Below are 14,760 nucleotides of genomic sequence, written 5' to 3'. Positions count from 1 at the left end.
CATGCTTACTGAAACCTAGTGGTGGGAAACTGCACATAACTGAATCACAAATAACAGAACAGAATGCATCATATCTGTTCCAATATAAGAAATAATCTAATTAAACAGGGGAGCATTATTTATATTCCACAGTTATGTTAAGGTCTTTTCTGTTTTTTAGAGGTCTTTTTGACAGCATCACCAGGGTAACCTGGTAACCCATTATTATGGGTTAATTTGAACTATTAATACTGTAATTAGTGATGACAAAATGAAGCTTTCTGTAGCAATGGGACTTTAAATGTGCACTCAGTAACATTTTACTCGTGCCATCTTGGACCAGTGACACATAGTGGTGTGGATGCAGCATCATTCAAAATCAACAGTTTTCAGTTACAAATGCCATTGTAGAAATTCTCTATTCACAATCAGCCATGAATAATTTAATCCAAGAGTGAAAGTGTCTAATAAAAATATGTTTACTGATATCAAGGGAGTAGTATTCAGATGGTCATGTGATTCTAAAATGGCAGCCCCCATGAGGGCGGCTCTGCCCCACGTAGAATAAAACAGCTTTATAAGGTTACTGATATGACTAGAGTTCTCATCTCACGTGAGTGGTCATGATTTTATACATATGTTTCAAAATTACAATTAATTTCTTTAGGAGTAAAACTTTTGTGGGGAAAAAATTACTGAGTGCAGCTTAAATGACAAATGTATTGAAACTGGACTTATTGCTCAAAACTTCTCATCATTCCTTTTTGCTAAACGAATTAAGCTCTGATCCGAGCTGCAATGCAAAATGTGTTGTTTGTTTTTGGCACAAGCTTCGGTATCAAACATCACATCACATCACTGCTTTTTTATATACGCTTGACCTCTTGATCTGCATCTTGTTGCATTTGTCATATTTTACAAATTATTCTTAATTTCAAGTAGGGCTGGGCGATATGGCAAATAATATTATCACGATATTCTTTTTCATATCATTCGATATCGATATTTATCACGATATTGAAACTGAAACACACCGGGACAGTGTGTTTCAGTGCTAGAGAAAAATATTCAAGAATACAGCGCAGAAAGATCAGATATGATGTAACCGGCACTGTTGTTTTGTCGCGCTGCTCACTAGATACGATGAGAGGGCGTAACCATCGCCATAATATCTTGCAGTTAAGATGGAATCAATCTGGGGTCTGTAACGCGGTGACCTGCGTAGAGGGGGCAATAGCAACTTCATACAGTCGGAGGCTGCGTTTCCACTGACGTGGAAGAAATCCGCACAAAGCCACTCCCAACGCTAGGGAACCGCTTGACCCACACTGCTGTCAATTTTACAATCCACCACGCGAGCTTGACGCTAGGCTTCCATAGGATGGAATTTAAAGTGGAAACATACAATAAGAAAGCCAAACTGCTAGCATTTTTAGCAACACGCATGTCTAGATGTAGACCACAGGCTAAATATTACTCAAAAGCTTATCATTGCTATAATGGAGTTTTTTTTAATCGCAAAAAATATTGATATCGTTTTATCGCCCAGCCCTAATTTCAAGTTGTCATTTTTAATTGTATAATGTTTTTCACAACACACATTTCAAAGCAGCTTTACAGAAAATTATGCTGTAATGTCTGTAACATCTTAAAGTCCTCCTTGTGTGGTTTAAAAGAATAACACAATCAAATATAATGCCTTAAAAATTACTATCTTTCATAGGGGTGTTGCTAGGTTTGGAAGAGATAAGGTGCTTTGCCCCCAGAGCTATTGAACACACTCCTTTAGCCTATTTAAAGTTACACATACATATGTATTATTTTTCCAGAGTTCCATGTTTTAAAGTTTAATTTCATTATCAAAATGGTTTCTAATCAAAAATGTTTCCTTATTCTTTTAACAAGTAAAATTGAACAATCATTATCCACATACCATTGCATTTTTTATCAAACTTCAGTACAAAAGCACTCTTGCTTCTGATTTATTGCTTAATTTGTTGTGTATTTTTGACTTAAGTTTAACCTCTCTGGATAAACAGTTTGCTACACGGCTCAGTGTGATGATTAAAGTGCAAATACTGTGATTTATTTATATAAATTAAGTAAAAATAATGCTTCAGAGTGGATTAGTGCTCATACAACGAGAGTGATTCTCAATCTGGAGTTTCCAGTGTATGAGCGGTCTGCTTCACACATTAATTTAAAGCTCATACAGCTCATACAGACTAAGATTGCAGCATTTTGCGGTTTAATAATGACACTACGACATATCAGGTTTTTAATTTGATTAGTTGTGCATTTCAGTGTAAAAGGAGTAACAGAGCACACGCTCAATTAAGCATGTGAGCATTTGAAAGCAGTCATGTGTCAGTAAGACCGTGTGCTGGTACCAAAATGAGTCAGTGTCCGGTACTACTGGTACTGTAGAATCACTGGTATCATTACATCTTTTTTATTTTAGTACCGACTTGGTACCGAGGTACCAGTACTTTTTGACAACACAACTTGAAACACAACTTGCCCAAAAAAGCACATCCATCCATCAAAAAAGTAATCCATATGGCTCCAGGGGGTTAATAAAGGCCTTCTGAAGCAAAGCGGTGCGTTTTTGTAAGAAAAAAATATCCATATTTATAACTTTCTAAACTATAATCACTGGCTTCTGGTAACATCCGTCCATGAGTTTCTCGAGAGTGTCGAGTTCCGGTGTATGATGTAGTGTAAGCTCCAGTGAGAAGTGATGAATGGGGAAGCGCAGAGAAGACAACAACAAGGATTTTTAAATAAAAAAATGTCAGAGGATTTCGATATAAGAGAAGAGGCGTTTTTTTGCCCAGCCCTATTTGTTTGAATCGGAGTACACTAACCAGGAACTCCGAGAGATGGAGGAGGCTGCAGCAGCGGCACAAACAAAAATTTGGTAGATAGAGAGTACAGGAGACGTGGTGGTGCTCATGCAGGAAATGCAAGGAGATGCCAACAGAGGCTGAGAGTGTTTGCTGCCATGAATGGACGATTGGAATGATGCACGAATGCACCATTTTAGCACCATTTTCCTTTGCAGTAACACGCGTTTCCGCATTTGTCACTTTTCATCATAGCTTACGCTACACCTACATCATTCGTGGAACTCGACTCTCTTGTGAACGCGCAGACGGCTATTACTGGAAGCCAGTGTTGTATAAAGTTATAAATATGGATATTTTTCTTACAAAAACGCATCGCTTCACTTCAGAAGGCCTTTATTAACCCCCTGGAGTTGTATGGATTACTTTTTTGATGGATGGATGCGCTTTTTTGGCCTTAAAAATGTAAGGTACCATTCACTCCCATTATAAAGCCTGGAAGAGCCAGGATATATCATATTGTGTTTGGCTTGAAGAAGTAATATACACTTTGGAGTAAGTTATGGGATAAAAATGTTCATTTTTGGTTGAACAAACCCTTTAATTTTTCAATATTACACAAATGATATATTTAAAGTATATTAAAACTAAGAAAAAAAAAACGTTTTGTGACAAAGATGAGATGATGAAACACCCTTTTTGGTAAATGTGTTTGAGCAAATAGCCTCTCATAATTAGTTTTTATCGGCATGAGTATTAATGTTTTTGATATTCGTTTTTATTATAAGAACAAAAACTCAGAAATGCAATATACATTGTCCATTTGTTTATTATTTTTTTATACGATTTCATTTTTAAGCCAAGAATCCACTCCTCACTCTCTATTTGGTTCATTTTAATTCTTATGTTACACCTTTTTGTGCATTAATAACAAAAAAAACAAAATAAATGTCAATAAATACTGTTGATATATAGCCACTTACAACTGTTTCCCTCTGATCAGGGCTGGACAGGGAAGAGAAATCGGCCCTGGATTTTACATGGCAACTAGCAAAAAGTTGCTTATTTTAGCTTATCATGGCCCATTCGGCACGTTTCGCGGCTGATCCACCGGCACCAAAGTGGGTCGGCCCACCGGGAAAATGCCCGGTATGCCAGATTGCCAGTCCAGCACTGCCTCTGACTGTTTTATTTTATTTTTGTTGCATTTTGAAACTGCTGTAAGTATTCAGATTGTTCTTGGACATTACTAAAAACACACACACACACACACACACGAGTTAGCTAGCTTGCTTTCTGAGCTCAAGTACAAACAACTGATTTGCCCAAAATTAGGTAAGTAATGTTACAGTAACTGATGTTATCAGATAGCTACCTAGCTGGCTATATCAAACATAGATACAATATCTAGCTCTTTAAAATTTACAAGAACATTGTTCTGTTCCTAGTTTGTTGAAATCTGCTGAGTGACAACAGTCCCACCTACTGGCCAGAACAGGTAGTGTTCAACAGACGGCTATAAACGCAAAAGCTTTAAAACACAGCTGAAGTTTATGTACTGAACTAAATGAAGCATGTGATAATCTACCACAGCCAGTGCCCATTGATTTTATTACAGACAGACAGACTACTGGCAAAAAATGTCAAAGTCATTCAACATGTTTTATTTGTGAAGTGAAACGTGTGTGAATCTTCAAGAAAAGATAAGGGGCTAGGGACAATACTTCAGGGGTTTAAGCCCAGGATTTTGTATAAACTAAGATAATGATAGCGTAATTATTAAGTGTCTTAGAAGTCTGTCCCAAATTGACTGTGGAAGTGCATATAGGTGAAGAATTATTTTTATTTGGCTGATGAAGGCTTTATTTGATGTCCCGATTAATTAATCGCGATTAATCACATTTAATCGCATATACAAATATTTGCTGCGAAAGCCCCTCATATAACAGTAATTCAATATATAATGATGAAATAATTATACATAGTTATCTTTAAATATTAAAACATATATATATATATATATATATATATATATATATATATATATATATATATATATATATATTTATATAAAATAAAAATATTCAGATAATTAAAATGCATTACATTCTTGTGGCAGAAGAGTTCATCATTGAAAAGACAATACAAAAATCATTGATCATAAGTCAATCATTGACACACAGTTCACAGCAATCCATTTCACAAGTGAATTTGTCAGTCAGTTTGAGATTTATTATGAGGGCTTGTTTAAGGACCCGTCAATTTCAACAAGCGTCAGTCATATTTGTGTAGTGTCTCGGGTGAGTTGCGTCATAAACTTACAATTTTTAGGTCACTGTGTCAAGTTAAATATAGTTTAATACTTAGAACACATCTTGAGATCCCTTAGTTCGAATTTGTGCTCCTTCAAGTGTTTTGAACGCAAGAACGTAACAAATGTCTGCTTTGTGCTGTCTGGTTGTTTGCTTCTCTATATAAACTGTGCGTTGCTCATACAGCTGAAATTTAAATTACTGCCCTCTGGAGTAAACAGGTGGTACTACAAGCTTGCATTTCTCAGGAATCTTCCTTATTACAATCCGGGGGCATTGCGATTAATTGCGTAATTTTTTTTATGCGTTATTTTTTATAAATTTAATCACACTGAATTAACACGTTAAATCGACAGCCCCAATTTAAACTTTTATATTAATTTAGCAAACACATTTATCCATAGTGATTTCAATGAAGAAACACATAAGCAATTTATCATCATACATATAGTATCTGTCAATTATTGACTTTAGATTTAAAGTAAAAGGTTTAATTAAATGCTGTGAGAATTTAAAAGGATTTCCCAGAGTCATTAGCTATGTTTCATCCAAGCTACAAATTTGATTTATGTGAAAAATCTGAATATCACAAGAACAAAGTGAGAATAAAGCCACGTTTCCTTCCCATGTGTTCAAACGAACAAAACTCTCACATAACCCTGAACTATGGGTTGATTAACCCAAAACCTGCTTACTCGGGGTATGTCGGTTCCAAAACACCTGTGTCGAGTTAGTTTAATCAACCTACTGCTAATAACCTCGAGTTAATGCGCGCGCACGGTGAACATATAAGGGCATTTTCAATGGAATGCCGAATTCAGGAGTCACCATGGAAACTAAGGGTGAAAAGTTACGTGCCGCGTACCTCTCCGAAGCATAGTTAGAAGTTTTAATGTTGGCTTATGAGGAGTTCAAGCCCATTATAATGAAAAAAAGCAATACAGCTGCATATGCGAGGGAAAGACAATTGGCTTGGCAAAAAATAACTGACAGAGTAAATGCGTACGTTTTTTTTTATTATTACATTTTAAATATGCTTGCCTTTCTTTTCTTAATTTGCAAAGTTGAACAATTGTCTTTTTGAGTATGTGGCATGACTCGACAAGCATTTACTTTTCTCTACATCAGTTTCTTAAGAATACAGTGCAATGTATATTGACTAGAAATATTTAGGCCTCTTTTTTTATAAGGTGTAATCGTTCTGGAGCCAAAAGAACTCTTTCCCAAGTCAAAATGAAACACAAAAACGTTCTCCAAAAAAGTAACATTTTATTTTAACTGTTGTAAGATCAATGTCTTAAGTTACTTTTACAGTATTCTTCCTATATAGCTAATAGAAAGAAGGCTGAGGCCTGTCTAACTGGTGGGGGTCCACCTCCACCTCCTCTCACCCCATCTGAGGAGTTGGCTCTTTCACTTAATAAAGGTCGCCCTGTGGTCGATGGTAATCCAGAGGACAATTAGTCAGACTTTGCTACCTCCCACAACAACTCAAGTGACTTGGTACAATGTAGGTATACCATATTAGTACTTGTGATTATTTAGTCATACGTTTGGACAAAACGATCATTAACTCTTGTCATTAGGAAGAAGGCTAAATGCTTTCCAAATGCAGTCATTGTTTCACTTGTGCATTATGCATACATATTCTATTTTACAGCATATGCTGTATACAGTAATCTGTTTTTTTTATTCTTGCATGTTCCTAATGCCTTTATTCAGTGTCTGTCATACTTTATTAATTTACACATTGAGTATCTTTTTTTCTTGCAGTTGCTGATGGACGCATTGTATTATTGGATCCTCCTGAAACCACACAGTCTGTCACAATTGTTAGTGGTGCATTTTAAGAACCAGTTGCTTTTAGATCTTTCACTTTGTCTGCCAGACAAAGTAACCTTGCATATTTCCACTCTAGAATGATGATGAAGGGACCACATCTGCTGTGACTGAATTAGAAAGTGCTGGGAGACCCACAGAGGTATGATGCATATACTGGACAATGCATAGCTTTTTAGATGGAGTGAAAAATGTGTAATTTGTCCTGTGACAGAATCTAGCTGGGGATGTACATGCAGATGAGGGTCCATCTACCTCTACACATAATCTTAGCAGTGTAAGAACTTGTCCCTGGTTGTCCTTATTTACATAATGTTACTATGTGGGAGATTTTCTTCTTTAACCATCTTATTTACTTTGCCTTCCTAGTTGTCTGCAAAGGAGCTGCATAAGGTCCATCTATAAAGGCAAATTAAAAAAACTGACATGGACATGGACCTTATACAGCTTCAGCTAGAGGAGAAAAGGCTGGCCATTAAAAAGGCCAAACTTGAAATAGAACTACTGGAGCATCGCCTTAAGGTGAGAAGAATCATATGTGAACATGAATCTGTTATTTTTTTGTATTTTTGTGTGTGTGTATATAAAGCAATAAATACAAATCTGTCATGTCTCTTATTTCAGGATATGAAGAAATAGGACAGATTAAATAAAGTGATTTTGACAAATCATGTCTCTAAGCATTCTGCCATCTCTGTGGTCTGCTAGATTCAATGGGTGTTGTTCTAGGTCATCAGGACAGGGGGGATGCCTCTCTCCTCTTATTGTGGCAATGTTGTGAAGTACCACACAAGCAACTGTGTCACATGCCCTATTTGGAGTGACCCTGAGCCCACGCAGACACTGAAACCTCGCCTTCAGTATGCCTATTGTCATCTCCACCTTGGCCCGTGTTCTGCTGTGAGACAGGTTGAAGCGTGTCTGTGGTCCGGGCTCAGGATCAGGGTAGGGTGTCATCATATAGGGGAGGCAAGGGTATCCTCTGTCCCCAGCAAGTAACCATAGAAGTGTCCTGTAATGTTTGAGGTGTTTTGTAAATGTAATAAAGACTACAAGCATTTGTCTAACAAAACGTACCCTGTTGAAATTTGTTGCACAGAGATGACTCTCTAAATATTCTGGCATCATGTACAGACCCAGGCCATTTTGCCTCAACATTAGTGATGAGGTGGGTTGCATCACATATTACCTGTGGAGAACAATAAGTTTATTATTTGTAACACCAATATTAAGGAGCCAAAATATAGCTATTACCTGCACATTGATGCTATGCACAGACTTCCTATTAACATAGTCTCCCTCATTGATAGATGGAGCTTTAATAGGAATGTGGGTGCCATCAGTGCACCCAATCACGTTTGGGAACCCCGAAATTAAGATTAATTACAAGTTTAAGAAGTCTGTGTAGCCTTTACGTGTGTGTGCAGTCAAAATAAACCTATTAAGAAATGTAATTTAATTGAAGTAGATGACAGAATTTCTGAGAGCAAACCTGCCACCCAGTGGAATTCTTCTTTAATAAAGCGCACAGGTTTATGGCCAGAGAACTGTACAAAAGTGTGTAGAAACCGTTTCAGTGCCATGCATACTGTACGAACGGCTCTACACACTGTTGCCTTTCCCACATGCTCTGCATCGCCCACATTGTAGAGAAAACTCCCCGTAGCAAAAAAGCGCAGAGCAATACAAAGAATTTGTTCGGCGCTAAGCGCTTGACCCGCAGTTTGTTACGTTTGATATGTGTGGTTTTAGTAGGTTTGTTAAATAAATTAACGACTCCCTAGAAAAACGATAACGCTCCTGCAAATATTCGTTAGGATAAGAAAAGACACCGATACGTGGTCTTATCACCCTCTCACGGCGAATAAAACCCCGTATAATCTGTGCCTCTATGTCCACAGGATCCTCATCAAAAGGGCACGCCATGCTCTGAAACCTCTCTGAAACAAACTAACCCTGCAACATAACCTGCTCCGGAGCAGGTTATCATCAGAGAGTCAGTTGCTATGGTTACTTACATAACCCGAAAGTTACCTCCGTTTTTGGAACCGAAAGCAGAGGTTATCCGCTTACTTACTCCTAAACTTACCCGGGTAAGTCACATAACCTGCTTTCTGGAATACATCCCTGAGGAAATTGTACTGTTTTTTTTTTTTAAATACTGGCAGTATATAGCACACAAATAAATTACTTTTTTTGCGAGCGCAATGTGTGTGTCGTTCCTCCATCCTTATGACTTTACTGTGCCGATCTATTTGATATTTTTCAAAAGTGTCAATAAACCTGCTCTATGGCACAGTTCAAGTTTGTATTCGACTTATTTTTCTCTGCAAACATTATACAGGCTTTGGGTTTTCAGGACAGTAGTATTTCAGGGTGAACAGAACAACATTTCAGACATGAGGATTGGTGCGATGGTTAGTCCAGTTATGAACTAAATAGGGCTGGGATCGATTTACATTTTTTTACAAATTAATCACACAATTTGCTGTGATTAATAGCAATGAATCTCCCAAAAGAAAGGCAATTTCTTCATATGCACCAACAATATCAAAAACAAAATGTTAAAGTGAAGAGAACCCGTGACTGTTCTTTGCACACTGTGCGCCGTGCAGGTCAGGTGTTCAAACGGTAGTAGTCTCGCGGCTGCCGTCATGTTCCGAGCACTGTCCATCCCAAGTGTTGTTAACTTTTGCTCTACTTTCCGATCTTTGGCGACTTCCAAAAAATGTTCAGCGCATGCCTCCGCAAAGTGGCGCTCTGTGGTTTGACTAACAGTAATCGCCACTCTTCATCTATGAAGTGTGCTGTGACGCCCAAGTAGTTGTCATTGCTCACCCTTGAGCACACTCACAACAGGAAGTCATTAAAACGCGTCTGCTGACCTGCAACAGAGGCTTTATCACTTGGAAACAGGTGCTTCCTCACGAAACTAAGCTAGATTTTAGTGATTGAGCGATAATGGTTGGTCATATTTATCATTGTTTCTCTGTGCCATGACTATAATAAATAGAATTCCGGTATTTTAATTTCAGGTTTATTTTATGCAAAACTGATAATTTATTATAATCCATTCGTGTTTGTTTTGATAATTAGTCTGGATGTATAATTTAGGCAGACAACATTGTTGAGATAACTAGAAGGATTTGTTTGAACTGGTTTTGTAACAATATATTTTTGCTCCCTCTAGGAAATGCTACTTTACTCATATACTGGACAGGCTCTACATCAGACTATCAAGTTGCTTTGATCGTGCCCCTCAGGACCTAGATTATTTGGAGTTTATATATTCACAGGAACTAGTTGTACTCAGTGCAGTATCAAGCCAGCTTCAGATCCCTCAAGCAGTGTATGATGCCCTTACTGGGGTGCATCGCCTACTCTCTGGGCAAAATGACAAGGAAACATGTATAACAGTTTCCCTATAGAGGGGAAATAGTGGCCGCCCCAGAGTTATAATATTCAAGGAATATGTGTCTGAGCTTCTTAATATGAGCCTGTCTGTGAAGTGCATTGCCAATTTTGTAGGGGTTTCTAGGTGTACACTGCAGAGACGTATGACTGATTGGGGATTCTCTGTGAGGGATCTGTACAGTGACTTAACTGATGATGAACTTGATGTCCTGGTGTCTGACATTCACTCCAGCAACCCACATGTTGGGTACCGAATGATGTTGGCACAGGGACATCAAGTGGTGGTGGTGTAGTGGCTAAAGCACAGGGCTGTTAATCAGAAGGTCGTTGGTTTGAACCCCACGGCCACCACCATTGTGTCCTTGAGCAAGGCACTTAACTCCAGGTTGCTCCAGGGGGATTGTCCCTGTAATAAGTGCACTGTAAGTCGCTTTGGATAAAAGCGTCTGCCAAATGCATAAATGTAAATGTAAGTGTGGTGGCAGAGGGTTTGTGCATAAATGCACAGAGTTGACACTGCAGGGAGTTGTGGTGTGTGATACACAGGACATACTCTGTCCCAGGCCCCAGATTGCTGATGCATATCGACACAAACTTATGAGGTTGGTTGTGTTTGTCAAACAAATCTATTTTAGGGCTTGATCACAATGTAAAAATTAAGGTTGATTATACACGTTTTTCCCTTTCTTCATTGCAGGGAAAAGTGTACATAATCAGATGTAACCATGAACACATGCATACATTACATGCATATATACACTGTAAATGTATATTAGTATACAGCTGGGTCAACATGTTAATTATTTAGAAAATTTAAGGGGGATCATAAAGATGGCAGGTGTTTTTTTTGTATTATGATTGCCCTGAATAAGCTATTTCACATATCCAATGTTTACATATAGTTCACAAGACAAAATAATAACGGAGTTTACACAAATGAAACAGGTCAAAAGTTTACATACGCTTGATTTTTAATACTGTCTTGGTATCTGGATGATCCACAACTATTTTTGTTTTGTTAAACCTTGCTAGTACCAAACCAAGGCCAGGATTAGAATTGTCTTTCCCTTTACTTGCCTAACTTGAGTACAGTAGTCTTTCAACTTTGCCCTTATTGATAAAACAGTACTATTAAATTGCAAACTGTAGTTTTTGATTTGTTATGGTCTTTTTTTTTTTTCTTTTATTGGCATGCTAAAATCATTATTCAGTTGGAATAACTTGTTTCTGGACAGGAGTATACTAAATGCTGAAATAAATGTATGTGCATTTAACAGAATTGAACATATGTGGTGAGATGTGTTCACAGCGGTCACATGCCGCTTCTACAATGTGCTGCACCAGCTGGAGGGCGATGGTCTTGACCTGTCCAGTAGTGTTCATCTCTTCTGCTTCCATTATGTTTTTATTCCCTGCTTGCAAGCCCAGCATGATGGCTGGGACAATCACCCCCTATCAACTGAGAGAAATCTCACTCCCAATCAACTGTGGCACGTGGGTCTACAGCACAACTCCGAAGAGTACAACGATGAGTTCAATATTTGTGAATTATAAGCATGCATTTGTGGCAGGAGAAATAATGAATACTTATCTTACAGGATTTGCACATCCCTTTGACTGACTGGCCAAGTAGTGGTCTTATACCCTGTGATCCCAACTGTAGTGTCCATGTCCCTGAGTGAGACTGCCCTTTGAGACCTAATGACCTGGCTGGACTTAGTGCTGCTGTGGACCCAGTGGAACCTTCAACATACATGGGAGTAGATAGATATGCACTGGACAATATGCACAACATTGGCTATGTGTAGGGTCATGTGTATGAACTCTATTCCCCATGCAATCACAAACACAACTTCATGTTTGTTTGTTTTTATCAAGTTTATTGTAAATACATTTGTACAACTGTCAAATTCAACTCTAAACAATTTCAATAAAAACCAACATTTCAACATCTTGGAACACTGAATAACTGATCATTGCTTAGATATCTAACAATGTTTAGATTCTTCTTTTAATTATACAGCTAAAATTAAATGGAAAACTAAATTAAATGATAACTTGTGAATTCAGAACTTCTACAACTATCCAAACCACTGTCATTTGTGGCAATGCAGTTCTCGAAGTGAACAATAAATTCTCTGTAACCGTTGTAGTAACCAGGTAAGTGAAGGGTGCGGAAGCATGAGGATGAATTTTCATGATAGCCATGGGTATCTCCCATCCAACCCAAAACAGCTACTCTTGGGACACTGAAAATAAATAAAAAATAAAATAAGTAAAAAATATTTTGCAAGCATGTTAAGGTTAAAAGCCTATAGTGTAATTTTTTTTTTTCCCTACGGTGTCTGATGTTTTTGTATAAATGAGTAGATACAGTACGTTGATGTGTCTTCACAGGTAGGATAAGACATTTATGTCAGTTCATTACATCCGCTGCTCAAGTGCTCAGCATGGCAGAGGGACATATCTTATAATTATTATTTTTTTTCTCCATGCGTCGTTGTATACAAACAGGCAACGCACCTTCTCAAAGTGGCATGTGGCAATAATGGTGCCTTTACACATTTTTTGTTTAATACCAAAAATGGAAACCACTAGATGGACATTACAAAGGGGAAAGAATATCAATATGCAATTTACCTGTTCTCATAAACTGATGCAAGTACCCCATAATTCTGCATTTGGAGTCAATTGAGTACCCACTGTCGTCATCATCCTCCATCCCTCCTTCCTCTGGCCATTTTATGTGGTCTAGAATAACCTAAATAATAAAACAAGATGATCATGACAACTATACACATTCTATCACCACTTGCAGGTTTCATTCTTTTGTGGCTTTGAGTATGCATCTCATTTATTTGCATTTCTGTCTGCTGCAAGAACAACAACATAAAATAAGATTCCAAGGCAGGTGGTGAGGGCAAGGAGAGTTGGGAAGTGTAGTTTACCAGGGGCAGTGGTGGCTCAGTGGTTGAGGCTCAGGGTTACTGACCAGAAGGTCGGGGGTTCAAGCCCCAGCACCACCGAGATGCCACTGTTGGGCCCTTGAGCAAGGCACTTAACTCCAAGTTGCTCCGGGGGGGATTGTCCCTGTAATAACTGCACTGTAAGTCGCTTTGGATAAAAGCGTCTGCCAAATGCGTAAATGTAAATGTAGTTTTCTAGACAATGACTGGTGAAAACACGGAATGTGACGTGCTGAGTGAAACAGAAAACATGGAGCAGACAGCACAGGAACGTGATAATACCACAGTTTCAAATTGTCAGACGGCACTTTATAGATAAGACTTACTGTTGAATAAAAAAAAGTGGAATACCTCGGCGCTGCATTCAGCCATTGACTGACTTGGAAAAACCGATGCCACTGTGTCAGGTCGAGATTCCAAAAGTGGCCAAATCCACGATTCCTTCAATCCCTGTTTGAACTGCTTCAGATGGCATGAGTTTCGTCCGAGGACCTCAAAATATCAGAAAGATAAAACAGTCTTTTTCCTGCCAAGACAATGTTTTTGATTCCTTTTACCATTACTATGCATAACTACGTAATGTTGTGTGAAATTATTTTGCACTCTCTCTAAAATTCTTTAATCTGTCACATACAGTAAAAGTAATTACAGTCTGTTATTTTTGTTTTAATGATGGAGCTTAAGAGAGTGTTCCATACGTTTGCTCATAAATTACTGCACTGGAGATACTGGTAAAAGGTTACAGACACCACTTTGACTTTTTCAGTTGCACAAAAGCAATGAGAACTACAACTGCAAAAGTAACCAGGAATGTACATTCAAAAAAGAACAAAGCATGTCTAAAATATGAAAATGTCTGCTGTTAGATGGGAGAAATACTTTACCCACCCAAATAACCCAATCCTTTATATATATATTTTTTGTGCTGGAACTTTGTTCTTACTGCATGTTGAAGCAGATTACGAAGAAGCCAAGTCTTGTTGGTTTCTGTTAATACAGGGAGATCCCATGCCAGTACCAACTCATTTACAGCTGCCCTCTGATCCTCAGTGAGTCCACTGCATTGGTTCTTGGATTCTTCATCTTCATAAAGCTTTCAAATCAAGATAAAACACATCACAATTACATCTAATTGTATGTATCACATCTAAATACAGTGCATTCCAAAATATTTTTGCAGAGACAACTTTTGTTTTGGCTTATGAAATGCAGCATATTTTACATTCTCAGTAGAAGAGGTCAAGCTTAAATTTAAAGGTATTTACATTCATATCTGGTGAACTATGTTCGAATATATGAACCTTTTTAAACACATTCACTCACTTGTCTGTGTCCCAAAGTAAGTGGACAATTATCTGATGGCTGTTGTTTGGCTAGTTGTGTTTTATATTATTAGTTTATATG

At 37.9% G+C, this 14,760-nt stretch overlaps 1 pseudogene; it reads right to left on the bottom strand.

Moving 5' to 3' along the window:
- Positions 1-7,606: 7,606 nt before the first annotated feature.
- LOC127647320 (putative nuclease HARBI1) lies at positions 7,607-8,902 on the bottom strand (annotated as a pseudogene).
- Between the last annotated feature and the right edge of the window lie 5,858 nt (positions 8,903-14,760).

Source organism: Xyrauchen texanus, chromosome 8 (genome assembly GCF_025860055.1).
Source record: "Xyrauchen texanus isolate HMW12.3.18 chromosome 8, RBS_HiC_50CHRs, whole genome shotgun sequence".
Lineage (NCBI taxonomy): Eukaryota > Metazoa > Chordata > Actinopteri > Cypriniformes > Catostomidae > Xyrauchen > Xyrauchen texanus.
The sequence above is the reverse complement of the archived record's forward strand: the minus strand, read 5'-3'. Positions and strand labels throughout refer to the sequence as shown.